Source organism: Pezoporus occidentalis, unplaced genomic scaffold (genome assembly GCF_034315485.1).
Source record: "Pezoporus occidentalis ecotype Australia unplaced genomic scaffold, CSIRO_AGI_Poc_V1 ctg25, whole genome shotgun sequence".
Taxonomy (NCBI): domain Eukaryota; kingdom Metazoa; phylum Chordata; class Aves; order Psittaciformes; family Psittacidae; genus Pezoporus; species Pezoporus occidentalis.
The window spans coordinates 2,052,405-2,075,202 of NW_026914394.1; the positions used below are offsets into that span (position 1 = coordinate 2,052,405).

Genomic DNA, 22,798 nt, shown 5'->3' on the forward strand with positions numbered 1-22,798 from the left:
AATTTATACCTGTTACTGAAACACCAAGCCTGGGCTTTTCACGTTCAGCTTTCTAAGAACCCCTTCCAAGGAAACTCGGTAAAAAGTAGATGAATAAGTGAGAAGAACAGCAGTTAAGACAGGTTGTCACAAATTATATAAATAAGCAAACACACTTTTCCTAAAAGAAAGTGATCCATCGTGACTGCAAATTGAGACTCCTAAAAACTATATTGGTGTGTCATTTTTCATAAGAGACTCCTGCATCCCTTAGCCTCGCATTTCACCACGTTTTCAGATTCTCTTATAACAGCAGTGCCCTATGCATCCCAAAGAATAACCATCATCTCAAGAGCTGGGTAAAGTAACCCATGCCAAGCTCCAGCTGGCCCAGCGAAGCTGCAGTTTGTGACACAGATTCTTACCTACATTCTTAACTTTAAGCTACTGAACCTCTTTAAGGAGTGAACCCCAAGGGAGTTTAAAATTAACAATGTACGTGTGTATGTGCAGGACGAAAGCACCTATTAGTTTAAAATTACGATTCCTATTTAAGTTTACCTGAAGAAAAGGAAACAGTCACTTGGATTTGCTCCTGCAAAACCTCAGGTATACTATTATTATGTTTTAATTATTATTATGTTTTAATTATATTACTATTATTATTATTAACAACAACAGCAATAAAAGTATCTCCATGGCATTAACAGCCTCTTAATAGAAAGCTGTTACATGATAAAACACACAATTGGTTGAGAACAAGTGAATGTTACTTTTTAATTTACTATTAAAAAATATAAGGATGGTCTTCCAACTGAACCTGTTATACCTCAATTCTGCAATCGGTTCCCATTAACATCCAAGCCTAAAAGATTTCCTTGCCCAAATCTAAGGGTCTCTTAAGGCTTTTCTATAAAGAGAACAATCTTTCTCAGGACCACAGCCTCAAGTTAAGCATCTTCCTACCTCAGTTTTTCTCTAATTTAAAAAATCTACAGAAAACACAGTTTGAAAAATGTCTAACCTTTGAAAGAAGCTGAGATTTTTCTTTTTCCCCTAAGGGCTACAGCTCGAAGAGGAAATGGTTCATCCCAGGATTTCCTGGGGATTCTAAACATTTTGGCTAATAAAAAATGAAAGCTTAGAAAAACATTGACAGGGAAACTGAGAGCAGAGGTTTTCCCAAAATGCTTTTAATAAAATCCTTCTCATTTGTGACTTTTTAAACAAGGGATGTTGCTGGATATTTATATACAAAACTATGTATACACACAGGCACACACATATACAAACCACCAGCAAACCCTGAGGGGGAGACTCTGCTTTATGATAGAATATTAAGAAGGTGATAAACAAATCCTTACTTCACTCCCAATCCCTTTTTCTTTCTTTTTGTTATTCTGGCTTACTGGGGAAAACAGCCCTGTGCATTAATGATCTGGGTCCGTCTGCCTGTCTCCTCCTAATAAATTCAAAACCTATTAGCTGACTTCAGTCACATTTGCAGAGGGTCAGAGGTCTTAATGAAAATGTTCCTTGAAAGTAAGTGCCAGGCTGCAGAAAAGCCCACAGTACAAGTTCACGACTTACAACAATTAATATTCTTATGAGAATTAATAGTCTATGATTCTATGATTCCTAGACTACACACAAGAGAGAATGAATTATTTGAGTGTACAACAGTAGATGGACCCACACACGTCGGACCCCAGACTTCACTAGTGTCAGGATGCTCATGTGCCTTAACTCTGCCTCTTGAGCAGCTTTGGGACCTAGAAGTGATGCTGCTATGACTGCAGGGAGCATATTGCTGGGTTCAAACTGCTGCCCAAAAAGCAACTAAAGAGATTTTATTTTAGTAAGGAAGTTAAAGCTAGAAACAAAAATACGCAAAAGAAAAACTGGAACCACTTAAAACAGATTCCTAGAGAAGTCTTGCTTAATCAAACCATAACCACTACGGGTTTTGGTCAGGCGGCTCAAAACAATCTTGAAGAGAAGTGGGGTCTCGTCGCAGTTGCCTGCTCGTTGGCTGGATTTGTAGGCCATTTCCTTCAGAGTCAGGTTAAAGCCATCTTAAAACCTGAATTTATTTTTACTTACTGTTCAGATAATGCCACAAAAACAATGCTGTTTCCTTTCCTTCACTCTATCTTAGTATCAGTGACCCCACGACCTCCAGCCTAAACCTCTATCGGAGTTAAATCTCCCAGAGGTGCCTGAGATTACTGAACAACTGATGACTTCAAAATAAACACCCTTAGAGCGACTGCCTATACACAGTCCCACCTAATAAATACAGCAGACAGTATTTGCTCTGGGAAGTGATGGGAAGTTATGACTTTGGCTCTGGGAAAGGGCATTTTTGTTCACACAATTTATGGTCCCCCCATCGGCACGCTTTGAAAGCCTTTTTTGCACGGCTGTCTCTGGCCCCCGTTTGTGACCAATCAACCATGGACAACAGAAAGGGGGTTTTCACCCTGCCAGGAGGAAGCTCTTTTATCTGAGCAGTGTCATTCCCCTCTGCAAAGCAGCAACCCAACACACAGATTTAATCTGGGTGTTTGGAGACACCAGCTTAGCACTTAGGGCGGACCTATGGGTGCTGTTTTACTGCCTAAGAGAGTGGGTACCACCAGTTCTACACAGCACCAGGAATCAGTGGTCCATACTTTTTAGGAGCTCATCTGCACACACTATGGCCATCTCCAGGATAAGGGGGCTGGACCAGTTATTTCTGCCATGGGAAGGTCAGAGCTGATTCGACAGAGAAGAGCTCTTGCATCACTGGTGACTTTAACTGAGGGATCCCCAGCTGCGGGGACATCAGCAGGGACCCCAAGTTTCATTTACTGGTGAACAAGAATGGGCTGTTCACTTATGTTTGTGCCAACTGTTCTCACCATCACCCAACAGTACCCATGCTGCTGCCTCACTTTAACCTTTGCTCTTTTGCCTCTATCATCTTGGGCACTTCAGTTGCAACCAAATCTGCAGAGACCAGACTTTGCCACTTGTGCAAGCTCACTACAGGCATCAATTAAAGACCAAACGAGCCCAGTGAAGACTATAGCTATAACAGCTTTACTGATTACCTTGATAGTCAAACAGTATTTCCCTCTCTCCACAACAGCATTGAGTCTCAAGGGCAGCAGTGCATAAAAGTGTTGGTATCAACAGTTGTGCAAATTGCTTTGTGACAGTTTGAACTTTGTTTTGTGAGCCCATGGGAGAGGCTGGAGGTTTGATTTTATGTGAGACTTTAATGAGATTTGGCTTTCAGGCAAATAAACCCGATTCACAGAAAGTGATCTAAAATAGCATTGCCTCCTTTTCAAATAGGGAGGGGAAGTGAACAGACATGTACCTAGACTGGGCTTAGGAACACTTGTGCTTTGCACCAGACATCACACTTTTCGTTGTATTTGGTTTTGTTGTATTTGGGTTTGGGAGCAAAGCTGGATAAAAATACATCTTTTTCCAATCTACTCTCACAAACATTCATGTATCATGTTTAATTGTGACACAAGTCTGCAGCTTCAGACTGGACATTTGAAGGCTCCTGAAGGCCAGCAATATATTAATGCTGTGATAGCTAAAGAGGAGAAATCATGTCCTTTGTACAGGACAGATTTCTCCATATACATCTTATGTGCATTTGTGCCAAGATGAAGAGAATTAAAAAGGCCCAGAAAACAAAACTCAGCCTTCATCGAATACAGCATCGTGCCTGACTTGTGTCATCTGCTTGTAAGGTCTTTTGACACTAAAGTCCTGAATGGCATGCAAGAAGAAATAAGATGCTTACTCTTTTAAAAGATGCTATTCAGTACCTGGACTCCTTGTCATGATCATTACTGAAATTCAGCTCAAGGATGCAGTTAGCCGTATCCTTTCAGCTCTACATTCTTAATACTTTTGCATAGGTGAGTGAGTTGACTTTGATTATCCTTAATGCTCACATGCTTTTCCAGAAATCGATTTCTGACAAACTCTGGTACCAGCCCAACTCTATGCCTGTCACCTTGTCTAGGAGGCCACACTATGGCTTCCCAATCAAGTGGAAAGGCTGCCAGGTCCACCTCTTCAATTTCTCTGGCTAAGGTTACAAAAGATGCCTCAATGGAAGAACAACTTTGTGTGGGGCCATTGTAAAATAAGACAAGGAAACCTATTACCAGATAAAGTATCTTACTAAATATATTGCTATTAAAATAGATTACAAATTCAGGAATTACAATAGAAGAAACAAATGTTGTGTTAGAGGTGAACACAAATGGACCCACGTTCTTCTGGTGTGTTTACTGTACAGCAGACATGAGATTGAAAGGCAGCCCTGAGAAAACTCTTAAGGCCAAACTTCGATGCTCAGACAAATTCCACTCTTACATGATGGGGCAGAATTGACTTTCCAGTCCTAAACTTACTGAGGCTGAACTACAAACATTGCATCCACAGGACTCCAGTAGCTGGAGTTACAGGATGACCCGTGCATAGAACCATGATTAATAACAATACCACAAAAACAAGTACTTAAATTTCATCGTATGATGTCAGCTCTTGAGCAGGCAACTGTTGTTTTCCTTTGCTCTCTCTTCTGGACATGTGCCACCACAATGCAAATATTAAATAAGCATTAGGAAATGTTTGAGTGACTATATCCTGTCAGTGCCCAAACTGCAATTCTGGAAGAGAAATGCCCTGCTTGGTTTAAAGCAAACTGTAATATAAATATTGAGTTATATGGTTTTTCAGGGGTTCTTCTTTTCTTGTTATCCTTTTTTGTACTCAAACAGAAAATCAAATATACAGTTTCAGGTCAAAACAGTGACTTAGGGGTGAAAAAAAAGAAGAAAGAAAAGCAAAGAAATAAACCCCCAGTCTGAGATTTCTCCAGATTAATGAAAAGCAATAAAAGTGTTTGCCCAAATCTGTTCAGTTCCATTGGTTTTCAGAAGACGGGTTTCCCCTTTCCTTGAATCTCTTGTGCAGTTGCTAGGAATTAGTGAGCTGTGAAACTCACCTAATGAGGTCAGCATCAGGAAATAGCTCTGAAAAAACAGGTCCTGGGGGATCTACTAAAGGACTCCCCCAGTGTCCAAATGAAATCCTGGATGCATCGGCACATTGTACAGTCAGGGCTGTGAGAGGAACGTGCCTGACTTTGTTGTTGTTGTTCGTATAAAGGGACAGCTAAGGAAAGTGAAACTATTAACTCATCCACTGGAATTTCTGCTCACAAACTGTGCCCCCTGTTAAAGCTCCTCATAAAAGCCTTTCGTCTAGTTGGTTCCATATGTTCCCCAAACCCACAGTTATTGCTTCTGAAAGGCAGGAGTAGTTAACAGTCTGCGGCTTGGCACTGACCAGGGAGACCTAAGGACCTTGCTTTTCTCCCCTCCCTTTCAAACTACCAATTAACCAGTTTAATAAAACAGTTTGAATCTGACCAAGGTGCTTGGAGAACCCCCTAACCACCACCTATCCTACCGGCTTGGCCATGACGGTGACACATGGACATGGCCTGGTGCAAAGCAGTCATGCGACTAATGTGCAGCTCCAGGACTGAAATTGGTTTTCTTGATGCTGAGAAAGCTGAGGAGAGATTGGGGCTCCAGCCTTCAGCCTGGCTGAAGCATACCCAGAGCTCCTGCTAAAGCTTATTTCAAACAGCTTGCCTTCAGCCCCGTCTTTTCACATAACGCAAAGCTTCGATGATGAGCTTGCATGTGCAAAGGTAATTATGGTTTATTATTGTCTGTGTTTTGGTTGAATTGAGGCATTCAAAAACAACAGAAACAATTTGTAGACAGAAAACACCACAATGCACATGAGATCCCCATTCCGTCAGTCCCAAGGTCCTCAAGCCAGAGCAGGACTCTCCCAGTTGACAGCAGCTCTTGTGCATTCCTTGGGCTGACACTACTATCCTATTACCTCTGCACAACATTCCAGAATTCAGAAGGGCAATCGCATCGTTACCTCAGAGCCTGGAGAGTAGTTGTTTGGTGGGTTACCTGATAGAACAGGTGAGCTAGCGATAGTTTGTGCTCTCAGATACAAGCCTTCCCCTGCACAAGGTCATTAAGAGAACAAAGACCATGGGGTTAATTTCTGTCTTGACAGCAGTTCAGAAAAATGGTGTCATTCCTGATATATATATATATACTATAAGTACCATGCACACCTTAAATAGGTTAAAACATCCCCAGACTAGGTCCCTAAATACATTAACTGAAGTCAGCAGAAACACCATCACAAACATTATTGGAAGAAGTGTAAGATCCAAAACCCCTTCTGCTAAACGCAGTGAACTGTGTTATTTTCTAAAGGTAATGAAAGTCCAGATTAAGTTAGAAGAAAAGGAGTGGGGGAAGAGCTTTGATATGGAATTTCCATTATTTCCCTTTCTGTGAACCACCACACTGGGGTGGATGTTTTCATTTCAATGCCCTCAGCACATCATCAGCAGTCTCTTTTGCCAATAACTCAGCTTGAGTTATTGAGTAATTGTGTGAGCAGTAACTGTAGGATAACTCCCTGCTTTGGTCAATGCTCAAAGCTTAAGCAAATAAATTAAGAAATAACAGAAGGAAGAATTTGCAACTTAATGAGAACTGAAACAGTGGAGGGGGCAGAATTACCTCTGTTAAATCTGCTGCCTAAAGGTATGGCTTTTGTGTAGTTTGTATTTTGGGGATTTACTTGCATCCAGTACTCTTGCATAGGTCCAGTTTCTCAGTTGTACTGAGTTCAGCAGATTAAATTTGATGACTAAAACCTACCAAAAAGGCTAAATATTTGCACCAAAAGAGTTGCACTCTGAGCAGTCTGATTCTGAGAGTGTTTTTCTGGCTGAAGAGCAACAAGTTCCACCCAGTTACCCCTGTCCCAAGGGTATCTCATGACCTACTAGGCAATAGCAAACTCCTGTACTCAGAAACCTCAATGCTGCCTCAATGTCACCGAAATCCCCCCATGCAACTTAAAGAGTTCTGCGGGCATGATAAGTCTGTGAGAAGGTTTGCAGAGAAAAGCAGTGCTCCAGGAGCGGTGCCACGGTGGCTGTAGCACGTTGCTCCAAAGGTGTCATTGAAACAAGAGCAGTCATCCCAGATAAGTCCAACACCCCCAATAGTGTCTGGTAACGGATACTTTGGGAAAGAATGTAAGACATGAGATGAGCAGAGGGTGAGCTTTTCTCAGACAACACTTCCCATCTTTTGGAAATCTGCCAGTTGGAAGCTTGTGGTTGAAAATACCTCTTCTCCCATCACTCCTTCCCACCCACCTCCCTGCTCCCTAAGCTTTTACCTCTGAATTATCACTGTGCTTGGTTGCACCACTCTATTTAAGAGTAGCCAGCCCCTTGATCTATGCACAGAGCAGGTCACAGCTTCTTACTTTGCTCAGCAATTCCATTACCCAAATTGATGCCTGGCAGGGTGCCTGAAGGGCAGTGCCCACGATCGCTTTCCTCCACCTTAAATGGGCACATTGTCCCTGCTTTCGGGACCATCACCTTCAAAGGGGGCACATGAACTCCTTCCCAAGAACCTGAAACCACATTTGCTCTCTTGACTCAGAAGTAAAATGGTTACCGGGCCCATCTGGGGTTTCAGTTTTACTTTTGTGCCTCCACCGTAACAGAAGGAATGTGGGAACATGCCCCAAGCAGAGCGTACCGAGTTGGCCTAAGCGACGAGTGAGCTGCGATGAAAGGGGCACCCTCATGGGAAAAACTTATAGCTCTGGTGGGGTCTGGGGAACTCCCTGTTTTAGGCAACCAGCCTGAGATTATCCAAAGAGAAAGCCTGGGTTCATGATATGCTAAGCATCCACCCATTGAGAAACGCAACCTACCCTGGGTGTGTTTAATTTGGGGTTTTATTCATGTTACTGCTTCATTTTGAACTGTTTCTCTTTAATTACCAGCTGAAGCTACACAGTAAAATGGACTAGCCCCACAGGCATGTTTTTCTTTCTATTATATTACATTGAGGCAGCAGATTAACTCCTTCAGCCATCCCAGCTTAACACCTCGCGATGCCAGCACGGCCCCTTTCCAGACCGCTGCTCCTGCAGCAAGAACAGCTGAAGGGGACATAGAGATCGATGTCCTGAATTTCCAGCTCCCAGCCCAGGGTATCAGCACAAAGAGGTGCCAATTTGAAAGAGGTGCCAATACATCAGCACACTGGAGCATAAATCATAGGGAAGAGGAGCACTTTCCAGTGAGCCAGATGGAGCCTCTGGCCAAGGACAAACACTTTGGGGCAGCAACTGTTTCAGTTTTCTAGTGTCTATGTGGATGCAGCCAAGTTGGCAGCTGTAGAAAAGGGAACATTTCCTAAGCCTGAAGGTGATTATGTCCTCATGAGGTCAGCAGGGAAAGAAAAAGGAAAAAAAGGAAAGAGAAAAAAGGTCAAGATTTGGAACAGCATGAGAAAAGGAGACCTTCAAGAGGAAGCAGAACAAGTCTGAATTAATTTCATTGTGCAAAATGTTCTTGCCATTATGGGAAATGGTGAACAAACATGGGGGACCCCATGTCTGCTAATAAACAAAGGGCTTGATCTTGAAACCTGCTCACTTCAGGTCTTCCTCACCTAGAGAAAACCCTGTACCATTAATCAGGGCATCTGATGGGATCCTATCTGTTGCTGTGCACAGTGATCCCCAAGTGGCCTCACCAGTACAGCCCCTCTTTTGTCCTAGAAATTCACAGTTACATCCTCAGGATCAGCTTCAGGGTTGCACTGCAAACCTCGTAAAGCATGTAATATGGGGAGCACCAGCAGTAGCTCAAGTCCTCTGTGCTTTGATGCAGCAGCTCCGAGAGGAAACCAGCACAAGGGTACATAGTGCACTGCCCACCACACTGGTAGCTGGAGCAAAAGGCTCATTTCCTTAGAAGTTTAAGAGGAAAGAGCCCAGCACAAAGAGCATGGTATTTGTGAATAAAGATCATCCCAAGAGTCCCTGGGTCCAAAAGGAAGGGCTCACCCCAAACCTCCCACTGAGAGCAGGAGGGGTTTTGGATACAGAAGCAGCGTGTGAATGAATAGCCCATGCTATACGCCACCTCCTCCTCTAGCAAAAAGCCAGCACAATTAGGCAGTGACATTACAGTCCTGAGTAACAAATGGCCACAAAAAACCCTACAAACAACTGGAGATGTTTTTCATCAAAGCCTGGGAAAGGACACCGAAGATGATCAATCATAACTCACTGGGATGACAAGCCAGGCGCTCTGCAGGAGGGTGGGTAAGGCTGGAGCTACACTATGGTGCTCCTCAAATGCAGTCTGATGTGGTCCCTTTGCGGGGCAGCAGCCTGCAGCCAAATATGACCCCTTGCAAATCTCTCATCATACACAGAGATGCCCAAGACAAAATAAAAGACACTTTGAAGCTCAGAGTACATGAGCAAGAAAAGAAGGCATCAGATCTACATGCTGCTGCCCTTATCACCTGAGGAGCGCTGTACACTCCTTCTATAGTGTTACAGCCCTGTAACTCTACAGGAGTTTTACCTGGAAGGAACAAGTTACATAAAAATGATTCAAAAATCAGTTAACCAGGGAGAGAAGGTGACCTACCCATCCAATCACAGCAGCTCAAATTTCTAATACCATCTACTTGTAGCAAAGCACTTGCCTTCAAACTAAGTGGAAATCAAAACTGATTACTTACTATTCACTGAGTTATTTACATCAATTATTCAGCAAATAAATTCAGCTAACAAATAGCTTCAAGGGAACTGCAATCTATTCACTGTCAAGTTGCCAAGATAGAAGAAATTTATAAAATTAATTATTTCTATATAACGACCCTTTTAGGTCAGAATGACAAATTCAGACACTGTATTTTCTGCTATGTATTAGGCTCCCTCAGTCTAATTCTGTTGATTATGAATTATGGGAGGTTATCTTTCAAGAAATGGCTATAATTGCTATATTTTCATTATCATTGGGACTAAAAGATCATGTTGCTTGAAGCTTTCTTAGTCTAAACAGTCTTTACTCCAGTCAGAGGATGCCTATGCAAACAGCTACTGGAGAGAATATACTTCTGAGGCATCAAGAAGAGCATTCACAGATTTTTGCTTTCCTGGCTAGAGCCAAGAATCAGTTGCTGCTGTGAAACACATATATTGGTGAATTCTAAAGAATCCATTCAAGTAACATTTTGGTTTTCCATTTGGGTTTCTTTTTTCTTCTAACTACGAAGAAAGGATCTAGAGAAGAATACTTTTTGCACAGCTTCAAATATTCCTGAAGGTGGGATATTTCCCCATATAAATAAATAATAAGAAGAAAGGTGATTAACAGTGTTTTCAGGCATCATTCTGGTCCGCACTCACAAACAGCAGAGAAAATACCTGAAAAAGAAATAAGCCCCAGGTTCACCTTCTGCCCCTTTAGCCACATCTCCCCACTCCTCAGATGCACTCCCAGACGTAGAGCTAAAAGCAACCTTTCCCCCTCCCCTCTTTTTCCTTGCCTGTTTAATACTGATGCTCTGTATGTATGCCCATGTGTAAGAAAGCACACGCTGCCATCCCTGAAACACTCCATAAATGTTCAGCAGGTTGCTCCCTCCACAGCTGTGCTTCACCAGGAAGACTTCCAGCAATCCTACAGCCATTGAAGACATTGAACATGAGGGCACAGCTCACACAGCCCGGGAGACCCCAAGGCAGGAAAAAGCAATTCACAGAATCATAGAACAGTTAGGGCTGGAAAGGACCTTAAGATCATCCAGTTCCAACCCCCCTGCCATGGGCAGGGACACCTCACACTAAACCATGTCACCCAAGGCTCTGTCCAGCCTCGCCTTGAACACTGCCAGGGATGGAGCATTCACAACCTCCCTGGGCAACCCATTCCAGTGCCTCACCACCCTCACAGTGAAGAACTTCTTCCTTACATCTAACCTGAACTTCCCCTGTTTAAGTTTGAACCCGCTCCCCCTTGTCCTATCGCTACAGTCCTTGATGAAGAGTCCTTCTCCTGCATTCAAATTCCCCAAAGCAAATCTCTTTGCTGTTGCCATAGAATAATATAGATGAAGCTAGCTCTGTGTCTTGCTGCCTTTTGTACAATTGTAACTGTGAGGCTAGAGCTCAGAGGCTTCAACCCACTCTTCTACCTCAGGATAGTAGGGAAGACATCCAACAAGAAATCCCAAAGCACTGGTGTGGGTATTAAGCAGAGCACAGAGGATCACTTCCAGTTAATCCTAACTCCTAGGAGTTAGAAATTTCAGAGCCAATCTCATCTTGTGTAATTTAGCACCATTCTGATGATTTACACCCACTGACATCCTGCCTGCACGCCCTGGAGGAGGAGAAGGGGATGATGCAGGGGGTAGGAAATGACATCCTCCACAAACCTGTGGGGGATCAGCTCATTTTGAAGATAACATCTGTTCTGCATCTCTTCCCTGATCTTCTTACCTTCCCTAAAGGACGTAAGATGGGGGAGAATGTTCAGGTGGTTTTAGCTGGTTTCTTTGCAGATGGAAGGTGGTCAGCTTAGTTTGCCCCAGCCATGCTTTGCTAATCCACTTCACAGGGAATTTTGCCCCATGTTTATATTTTACATAAGGACAGTTATTGCTTGCCATTAATTGTTCCTCGAATTTTGAGGTTTAATTATTAAATTCTAAGAAACTTAGTTTGGATTTTGAATAGCAAATGCTCAGTACAACTTAGAAATGAGCTGCAGGTCTAGAATTACTCAGTAAATGCCTTCAAAGCATGAATACATCTGAGAAAAATGTCTGACAGTTAATACAGAGATGCAAAAAATCATAGAATCATAGAATAGTTAGGGTTGGAAAGGACCTTAAGATCATCTAATTCCAGCCCCCCTGCCATGGGCAGGGACACCTCACACTAATAGACTGCAAAAGGTATTTTATTCTTCATTAATTCTTTATTGAGCTTTAGTAACTAGAAACACTCTTTATTGAGCTCTAGTAACTAGAAACATTCTTTATTGAGCTCTAGTAACTAGAAGTTACTGGATTCAAAGCATTAGGATACAAATATTACTAGGACAAAGATTTCATGGAGTCTTCTTTAAACTGCAAATCCTGACTTCTTTTCTTCTGATGGCGTGGCCCCTCCTCTTTGCTTTTAGGAAGCTAAATCACATTTTAGCTTGTCTGTTTTCATCGCATTTTGCTTTGAGCACAAATGACTGAGAGAAAAAGCTCTGCTCTTTCTTTGCTGATAGAAACTGAAAGGGGATTAACCAAAAAGCAATAAACTATTCCCTCTGAATTGCTAGCCCTACATTTTCTTATTAGTGTCTACCCACACTAATTGGGAACTTAGCAATGCTGGTTTTCTCCAAAGTCGTCAGCTGAAATAAGCTTGTTCTGTTCCTTGCAGGCTGCGCTTGCCAAACATCTTTTGGCTTTCAAAACACACCCCCTCCACCAAATATATCAAGATTGTTGCCCTTTGCAGAATTTCCCATAGGGACATCGTGACGTTAAAGAGGGAGCAAACCTAGCATGGTATTTTTCAAGTTATTGTCATGGGACGGTTTTGTACACAAGAATGTCCAAGCAAAGTTAAGCCCTGTGCACAGGTTTAAGGTAGAGAGATAAGTGTAAGAGTCTGTTACTTGCAAAGATTGCAAGTAACTAAGCCATGAAAGGGAGTCTTGGGAGAAGGGGAAAGATCCCTGTTGCAAGAAGATAGTAGTTCTGTGAAATATCCACACAATCTCTTTAATGACAATGGGAGTTGCTCAAGAAAAGCAATCCACATTGTCTTCTCTCTGGACTTGTCACAAGAGCATTGGGAATGGCAGAGAAGTTCCTGTAGCATTGTATGAAGTCTCCAGTCCATCCAATGTCACCTAAGGCACTTTTGCCAGTCTCTTCTCTAATAATTTCAGAAGCTCTGCAAGTTTTCAGATGATATTGCAAACCACCTATTCAGGACTAACCCGAGTCCCCTTCCCTCAGTCATACTGCATGACTGGGGGACCCAATTCTCCTCTGGCACCGGTGTTTCTCAGAACTGGTCCTGCTGCCTACCATGCAGTCTTGGGCACAGTTTGACCCTCTGTATTCACAACTAAATGCTACCAGATGGATGCATCAGTTCAAAGACTGGTGGAAACAATTAAGACTACAGGAAGCCACGCTTATCTCTCCACCTATAGCACAGAATTAATCATGGCTGATAGGGATCTAAACAGAGCAATGAGGTCTTGCCTTGGCATCCCACTCAAGCCCCTGATTTATATCACTACCTGTCAAGAGATGGCAGAAGACTGCCCAGTAGCTGCTGAATGCTTCTCTTCCAACCTCTCCCTCTCCTGGGGAGACAAATATAAGCCAGGACATTCCTGCTCCGCTCAGGATGCCATGAAACCTAACCTCCTGTTGACACAAGCATTAGACCCCAGGACTGCGTAACAGGTCACTGACAGAAAGATATAAGATAGAGCTTCCAAATTTGGCTGGCCACACACAGGCAGGCACGGGAGTGTGGGGACTGCTGGCTCCAAAAGCCTGCATACTTGTGAAGAAGACTCAGTAGCTAATGGACATGCACAGACAAGGCATTCATCAGCTGTGTCTTCTGGTAGGTTCAGTGGCTGATGCTGCTTGAGATTTTTATGGGGTTTATACTAGTTATTTCCTTACTGGTCTTCAAAGGCTGGATTTTGTTGTAAACAGAGGGAAAACCCAGGGACCACTGGACAGCTATATCCCTATAGTTCCTATTCAAAGCTTGATAAAGGAGGGAGTGCCAGAACCCATCCTGGATGGGACAGGGAGTTTGGATGCCCACACGTGAATTTGAATATTTGTGCTCAAATAAGTTAATCCTTCAGTGCTCATCTGCTATCAAAATCCTATGTCTAGGACCCAAAGGGGAGCCTCAGTAGCTGCAATCTCAGTGCTTTCTTTGGAAGCAGATCTCCTGAGGTCTGCTTCCTCCCTCTTCCAGCGACACACAGATGCCTACATTTCATGTCGATCATGAAATGGGAATGGATTTGTTGCCATATGCTAAGCATTTCTCCATCCATAGGAGGCAAAGCAAAGACAAACAAGGAGGCTTGAGTCAACATAAGGGTTAATTTAAGAATTGAGCTCACTTAAAATAAAAGTTGTCACCAACCAAAAAGAACAAGTAGCCATTGACGAGAAAACTGTTGAGATTTATGGGCCCCATTCTAGAGATATAAAAGGGGAGTCAATCATCATTTGAAGTTTATTTTTTTAATAAGAGCTCCCCAAACATTCCCTCCACTTTTCATTGCCAGAAACGTAAGCTTGTGGCTGTTAAGAAGTTAAAAATTAGGGGTTTCCTAAGTGGGAGCAGAATGCATGGTTGCTCTGTGTGACCCCAGCTACTCTAACAGCTACTGCTAATTCCCAGTGGAAGCATCAATGGCTTGTGAAATAGACTCCTTTCTTTTCTTGTACAAATTATTCCTTTATATTTTTGAACTTCTGAACCTCTGGGCTTAATAACAACTCCACAAGAAAGAAGGAAAATGACTGAGTGTTTATAACAACACGTATCTCTTTTGATTATCATTCCAGGCCATGGCACTTTCAGTTTAGCGCAGCCCCAGTCATAGTTCGCTCTGCGAAACCATTCAGGAATGGGAGGAGGAGAGGGATGGGAAGGAGATACTGTCCTACATAGGAACTGTGGTCACTGGACACTTTGAAAAGCTCCCAAACATTTAGTTTTACTGTCTTCCTCTCACTCCTTAAACTACAACCTACCCACTTACTACCTGTTTGAGTTACAAGCAGAAACTAAACACTGCCCACCCTCGTGCTCTCCAGCCTCGCACTCTGCAAATGAGCTGCAACACATCAAAATGTGGGCCATGAAAACACTGCAAAACAAGGCAAGGCAAAAACTTTAACAACACACCCACACATGCAAAGAAACAAACAAATGAAGGGAAAATAATGGGAATAAACAGCCTTTAGCCTCTTTTTGTTTTCATTTGTAAATGGAAAACAGTGTGACAGTGCTGCAACAGATGACAGTCTATTTATTTTCTCTGAAAGATCTACAGCTGTTGGATTCCTCACTATGTCTCAAAAGGCTTAAACAGCTTCCAATTAAAAAAGGCCAACACTAGAAAATGTGCTTCACTCAATAGAAAACGGCAATGTCAGCCTGGGAAGCAATCATCTTCCTCCAACAGTCGATTTAACACGCATTAAATCACCAATTATTACATTCTAGATCCTTTGCTGCCCAGTACAATCGCTTCGTTGATTAATATCATGCTAAGTCATAACAATAATTGATTCACAATAGTAAGCTTGGCAACCCATATTCTGAACTAGATCCCCAGCCACAGCGCATTCCTGTACCCTCTCAGGTCAGTGCTGCAGCAAACCCCAACCCTTTTGAAGGAAGATTATGATAAACCTTAGTATCAGAACAGCTTCATAAAGAAGTCCATATAACCCAGCATTGCTCAGTATTTCCTTGAAGAGATTCAAGTAATAAATGCCACCACTTAACACTTTAGCAAAGCCTACTGCTCAGGGACACGTTCCCATCACTGTCAGCAAGGAGAAACGAACCCTGATTCACTGGAGCTACTTCATATCAATAAAACTTATCTCAGACCAATACTGCCTTGGCTGAAATTGGGCTGTGCTAAATCAGAACTCAGCATCCTTAAGGTTTGCAAACATTTGCCTTTACATCAGTTAATTACAGGTGATATTTTTTCAGGTTCTCACTGGTATAATCTCGCAGTCACTCTTTTATGCTGATGGAATTCCACCAAGCACCACCACTCCATTGATTACACCATGAAAGTGAAGGACTCTGACCTTCTTTGCCTATATAGTAAAGAAACTGACTGATGGGACAAATTGAGAAGGACCAATTTTACCAGTTTCTTATGGGTGATGGAGCTATTTCCTTCAGAGTCACATTTACTTAAGAATGCAGCTTCAGAAATCACAGAGACTAGGCTAAAATCCTACTAAATTTGGCCCATTACATGCAGTCCACTGTGGCTGGAACACATAGATGCTGTAGGATTCGAGTGGCAGCCACTGCATGCCTCTATACCAACCACTGGCATTTAAACTGAAGCCCATTCATCACATGCCTATGGTCAGAGCTAACCCTAATTGAGCTGCTCCAACTTTGTTCTAAAGTATTTATTGTTTCTGAGTTATTATATTAAGATGGAAAATAAAAATCCAAACCCTAAACACAAAACATGAAACACAACACTTGCTTTCCCACAGAATGCTGAGCAGAAGGGTGTTGGGCTACCATTCATGTATGTACAATGTAAAGGATCCCTCTCATTTCCATCAGCGGACATTTATCTTACAGGCTGTACCAAGTTCATAGTACAAGCTGTCAAAAAAGTGATGCTAACTATAAGCTTCATTAATTAAACAAGGCTTAGAGGGGAGAAAAAAGATTAAACACTCCTGAATTTGAGTTTGATATTTGCTGAAGGAAGTGGATGATTTCCATCATATTTCTCCACCCTTGAAAATAAAGTGCATATAGCATTGGAAGCCTGAAGGGATGAGAATGCATTTGTCCCTGCATTAGTTTTTCAGACTTCTTGTTCAAGGCACCCAAATATATTGCTTGTTCTCACAACAGGTGATGGACAGGGTACAGATCTCCAAGCAGTTCTGTTCCTACAAGCCCTGCAGAAAAAGGTGCCAAGGAAGGGATGATGTGAAAGGAAGGCTGAGCAGTAAAATCAGCCATCAAGGAATCCATGCAGGACTTCATTCTAGAGATCGAAGCCCTTGAGAGATGATGCTTCTCTGCACAGGCAGTGTTTGGCCTTCACAGCTGGAGCTGAATTTGAAGCATGGTCAGGCAGGCTGCTAGCACAACCACTCAGACATTTTTTCTGCTGTTCCAGGCCTAACTCATGCAAGAGCTCTGCCAGTGTGGGTCAGTACTGATTTGCAGTGGAGCTAGAAAGAAAGTTTGTGCCCAGTGGTAAAGTTCAGAAGATGTGGGTTAGCTTTCCTCGTGTGAGTCTGGATGAATCCCCTTTGGTAAGAGGAGAGTGACACACAATGGATTTCCTTCTTGTGAAGGGGTGACAGGAAGACAGAGATGAGTCACTTGGTATAGCCTCATGAACCCGTGTCCCAAAGGACCGTGATGCACGGAGATGGGAAGAGCCAGTCACTGAGAGGAGCTGTCTTCAATTAGCACGGTATTTTTGCGATGGCATTGCTGCTTTCCAGGCTAAAGCCTCAGACACTGCACAGTAATTGGTCATCAAGTGGTGGACATCTCATTTCTTCTGAGTACTCAAGTGGGACATCATTCACACCAACCTCTCCACTTTCAAGCTGAAACTTCCTTTAGCAAGTATTTGAATCACTTTTCCTCCTCATGCCCCATTAAAACAATACAAAAAGTCACAGCCGTCGTTTCTCAGACAGTAACAGTAAGGAAAGAACATTAACTAAAAAACTAACACAGAAAAACACAACTAAAGTGGTTTGTTTCTCATGTAATTTTTAAAAATTGCTCTTTTAAACTGAGTGGGCGAAAATCCACAGAAATGGGCCACAGGAATAGGAAACTTCTGCAATTTGCTCTAATTTCTATTAAAGTATATGGCGAGCCTAAGATTGATTTCCATGGATCTTGGATCAGGCCCACACAGAGAGAATTCAGCACTTTCCAGGTTAGAACAGAAGCTCTACAAAACCACCTTCCCCATTGTTCATACCAGGTTTTGGTTTCAGAGACGTGATTGAGAAGGTTTCAAACAATGTCGAAATTCCCATCCTGAAGCCCAAAGGGGAAAATGAAAAGAGGCTCAAGCAATTCCAAGTGAACAAGCCAGCAAAGTCGCTGAATCAGCCGTCTATATGCTTCATCCATGCACTCCAACCCAGATTTGTGAGTTGCGTCCATAAAACCAAATGCTATTTGCCATAGCCCTGCTGAAGTCCAAGGGTCATGCTTGAAACAGGAACTGAGATCCATCATTTATTTTCAATATTGCCTTCTCTCCAGTGTTTGCTCCCCCTAGACCTCATCTTTCTCTCTTACTCTCTTTTTCTAGCTCCCTTTGGGCAACTAAATACAATCCTCATTCTTGTGACTCAAGGCTACCTCCTGCCTCCTGAGGCTTCATTCATGGAGTGCTCTAATTCTTTCAGACCTCACATCTGTGCAAGTTTTTATTCCCCTTCTTGTGTGCTGGCTTGTGGGCTATGACTGAATGCTTCAAGAGACTGACCCACAGGCTGTCTGTGCAACACTGATTTCTGTCTCTTTTGCGTGGGATTTTTGAGGAGCACTCAAGAGCTGGCCTCACAGGGAGCTGAAGTCATTGAGAGTTTAGGTGAGCAGAAGAGTTTGGGACACTACTCAATTCTATGGCATGCTTATATAAAAGATAGGATCAAAAAACCCCAATGCACACCCAGTTGGGATTATCACTAACACCACTCATGAAGAGCATGAAGATAAAACTTTGAAGGCAGCTTCCAAAAAAAACTTGTTAGGGGCTTTGCCTGCTGTTTTCCTACTTTCAAACTCAACTCCACAAAAGCCTCCAACCGCGGGCTTTCAAACACCACAAGACATCCCTTAACTCCTTTGTTTCAGTCTATATCCTTGCCGTAACCCTGGCTGTTATCAGAGCCACAGTGTCTGGCTACGAACAGTGCAGTATTAAGCAACACATCACTGGCTGCTTGCAACACCCTCCTTCCCTCCTCTCCACCTCCTGTTCCTTCAAGTGCCACTTCTGTTTGACCCTGCTCACTCTGTCACAAGCCAAGGGAGACCAGCTCCAGCCTGCTGTACACGCTGGGGTTTTCCTGCCTTCCCGACACTTCTGATCTGATGGATTTTGTAGTGGTCTTGTAAATGGGAATTAGTCATGCCTGGAGGGTCAAGGTTGTCAGACCTCATGCTGAAGTGCACATGTATTCCTGAAAGGAAAACTAACAAAAGCGGATTCTGTGCCAGGTTAGGAGACGAAAAACATATCAACAAATTGATGGAAAACAGCTTCTGTGACTTTCCAGCCCAGGGAGGGCCAGGGCTGAGGGGGAGGGAAAAGGAAGGAAAAAGGAAAAAGGGGAAAAGGGTGTAAGGAGAAGTGGGAGGAGAAAGGGAAGGAGAAAAGGAGGAAGGGAAAGAGGAAGAAAAGAAGGAAGGGAAAGGAGGTGGAGAGAGGGAGAGACAGGCAGGGAGGAAGAAGAGAAAGAAAAAGCTTTACCACTATTCAGTGTATTCAATAATGGCAGAGAAAGAAATCTTACTCTGGCTATGGCAATCACATAGTAGCTAATCACTCAGGATCCTTTACTAATAAGGATTTAAAAGCACTGCAAGACTTGATGAGCTCTGACAGTCTGAATAATATAATCCTCTGGCCTTGCAATAATGCTGTTAGCACAAAACATATTGATAGATAAATAGGAATGAACATGAAAAGAGAGCTAACGAAGTAACAGTAGACTTGGTGCAAGTCAGCCTAGGTCAGCTAAGAACAGTCAAAAGACTCAACAATGACAATTTTCCATAGCTCAGAGTCCAACTTCACAGCCTCCACTCCAGTGGGTAAATGCTGCTGCTGTGAATTGCACCGATTCACACCCACCACAGTGAAACTGTGTGAAAAGGGTTTCTTGTAACGTGTGAGATGGAGGAGGGACTGGGGGAAGCTATTAAAAAATCAAAGTCCGAATTGGCTACACTGGCAAGTAGTGTGGCCTGACAGGAATGGATCAGGGGAGAGGTGGGGCCTGACTTAAGCATTATATGTATTTGGGGAGGTTTATTTTGGCTTAGCACGAGGCTGGTCCCACAGACTGAATCCACAATAAGCACCAAGGTGCAACAGGGGTAAGACTGAGGGATTTTGATTCAAAAGCAAGCTCCTAATCCAAACTAAATGCTGATGTGAACAACCCCAAGTTTATTTTCACGTGCAGATTAGCTGAAGTCCGTCTATGGTTTATAAGCATTTTTGGGAGGGATGGGGTAGGAAGGAGTCTCATGTGCTAAGCATGCAAACCACAGCTGAAGTTACTGCAATGCAGCACGTTAGATTGTTAGATAAATAGCTGTCCATATGCCAACCCTTAGCCTGTCACAACTGCACAGGAAGGTAACTTGACTTAATCATCATTTAAGAGTGCTAGCGCAGCCTGTTAGGGAGCTCTGCAGGCAGGCACCAACTTACTGAGCTCCCAAAGGTCCCATATACCTGAACTCTGAGATGTTATTTTCGGGTGGGTTGCCAGTACTGAAAGGAAAGATTAATAAGAGAGTTCCTGACCCTGCCATAAACGCTCAACAATACTTCTTCCTACTATGACTTACTTAAGCCTACACTGGTTTGTCGGCTAAACCACCACATTTGGTGGGTGCCCTCTGAATGAGAAGTTCGAGTTTGCTACGATACAAGACACGAGAAGGTTTTCCAGGTGGATGCCAGTTACTCACTCATGGATAGTAAGCTGGAGAAACTGCTAAACCTGGAGGGTGGCCTGCTCCACCTGGAGATCTCCTCCTGCCTTCGGGGATAGCTGCAATGCCCTCTCTATGCACATGGTGCAGCAGAACCACAGGGCTGACGTACAGCCCCCGAGATGCACTAACAGGACATGAGCTCTTATCTAGTAAAAATACAGAATAAAACCACCACTGCAGAAGCTCAGGCTGTCAAGCTTTGTTTGTCTTTGGTGCTTACATGACCTTCACTATCAGTGTTTCTGCTCAATGCCCCAGCTTGTACTGCTGAGAGGACCTCGAGGGCTTTTGCTGGCCTGTGTCCAGAGCATCAGCCCATTGCAATGTGCAAACTTCATCCATCCCATCTACTCTTCTAGTGACAATAGGAGGATAAAAAGATGATCTGAGGTCCCTTCTCAGAGAAGAGAGACATGATTTAACCTTTTTTACCCAGAACCATATAGGAAGTCTGTGGCAGACCATAACTTCTCTAGGACAGAACTGGCAAATCTTTATTTTTGGTATATAAATACCATTTATTTATGGTATAGTAAACTGCAACCTCAATGCATCTGATTATTTATTTACTGTTGGTTTTCCTTGTGCAAAATGATTTACAAGCTTAATCCTGGGAGAGAGAGTACCACTTCACTGTGAGAGATGCTGCAGACTATCTATATAATGGGAGGACGAGGCCAATCCTGGACACAAAGGATTTTCAAGGAGGAAGCAAAGCTATGGAGGGGCTTGATGCTTCAGTGATAACTGCCAGGTACTCAGCTGTCTGAGGTTGCTTTAAACGCCTTCCCAGTCCTGAACCACCCAAAGAGCTGTCAGAAAAACAGTGTTATGTCCTGAGAGAAATCCCAGTCCTCTGAATCCCAGCTTTCATGTTGATATGAGCCCAAAAAGTTGAAAGAGCAAACTTTCCCACTCCTAAGGTGTGACAATACAGAGAACATCAGCTTCTGTGGTGGTAACAAAAGGGGGGAATTCAAAAGAGTCTCCTGACAGCTTCCATGAAGATGTGCCCTGGGAAAGCAGCATCACTGTGTTTCCTGAAGCATTATTTTATCCTGGAAAAAGTCCAACCTGATCTAAAATCAGCCCCAACGAGCAGAGCACAACACACTGAAAGAGGGATACCAAGGTACACATGGAACACTTGCAATCAGAGTAATAACCAGCTACACCAGAAAGCACCAACCTGCCCCACTGCGATGCCACACTCCCCTCTGCTCACAACCAGCCCAAAAGGCCTCACTGAGCCAAGCAATAATCCCAAGCAGAGAGATCTTAAAAGCAAGAGGGCCCACCTGTGCCTATAAACTATATTGATGCAAAGTCGCTTGTGCTTATCAGCGGTGATAGTCAGAAGTGCAAGCGAGGCCCCTGAATGGCGCAAGTGTTCCTGTTTTGGTCACAAAGACATCATTTCCCTGACTTTTATTTTATTTATAGGTATGCTTTTATTTTAATAGCCTTTTTTTTTTTCCTTAAGACTGGAGGCTGAGATGGCCGTGCTTCCCCAGGGGTCTCACTAAAGCCGAACTGCACCCGACTCACCAGTGGAACTTAAAAACTTAAGCAGTGGTTAGGGACAAGCCACCTCATTCTTTCCAGCCCTGGAATCTTAGTGCATATGAATTTTGGATGCTGCTGCAAAAGTGGCACATTACAAATTAGCAACGGTTTAGTTTATTAGTCCCCAAGTGGGTTTATTTATGGCACAGAAAATATTGCTGTAGGTTCCCTGAGACTGGGGCTGTGATGTCACTGAAATTAAAAGGGATTTCATGTGGAAGGCTGTGCCAAAATGGACTCGCTCCTATTGTGCTTTCAACATGTGGTATTGTTTTACCATATACTCCTTCAGCTTGATGCCTTCACACCTTACAAAGATCTCCTGTTGCAGCAGCTGATGGTGCATTCTGCTGACGTTACTGCAACAGGCACGGAAGGAGGCAAATATAATGAGAACCTGGACCCTGCAGCCCTCCTTCCACTTCTCCAGGGAATAGGCCAATATATGCTTCACCTAGTTCTTCCTCAAGGCAAAGGAGTAGACTCCTTCTTAAGTCATGTGGGTACACACAGGAATTATCCCCCACTTAGTTCCCCACTTGAGACCTCCATCCTTACAGATCCATGAGTACTGTCTGCTATTCCCAGCAAGCATTCAGGACTTAGATGCCCTTGTATACTCAGAAATAATAGGATCACATAGGTTTGTTAGTGGTGGGGCAGATGGAAAGAGGTTTCCATCCAGGGATTTAGCTTAGGCAATATCTAAGCTACAGTAATTCATGCCCTCTTATTACAG

General features: G+C 43.2%; 1 protein-coding gene across 3 annotated transcripts in view; it reads right to left on the bottom strand.

Moving 5' to 3' along the window:
* TRABD2B (TraB domain containing 2B) overlaps positions 1-22,798 on the bottom strand; it is a 290,727-nt gene that overhangs the window by 132,911 nt on the left and 135,018 nt on the right. The window lies entirely within an intron of this gene.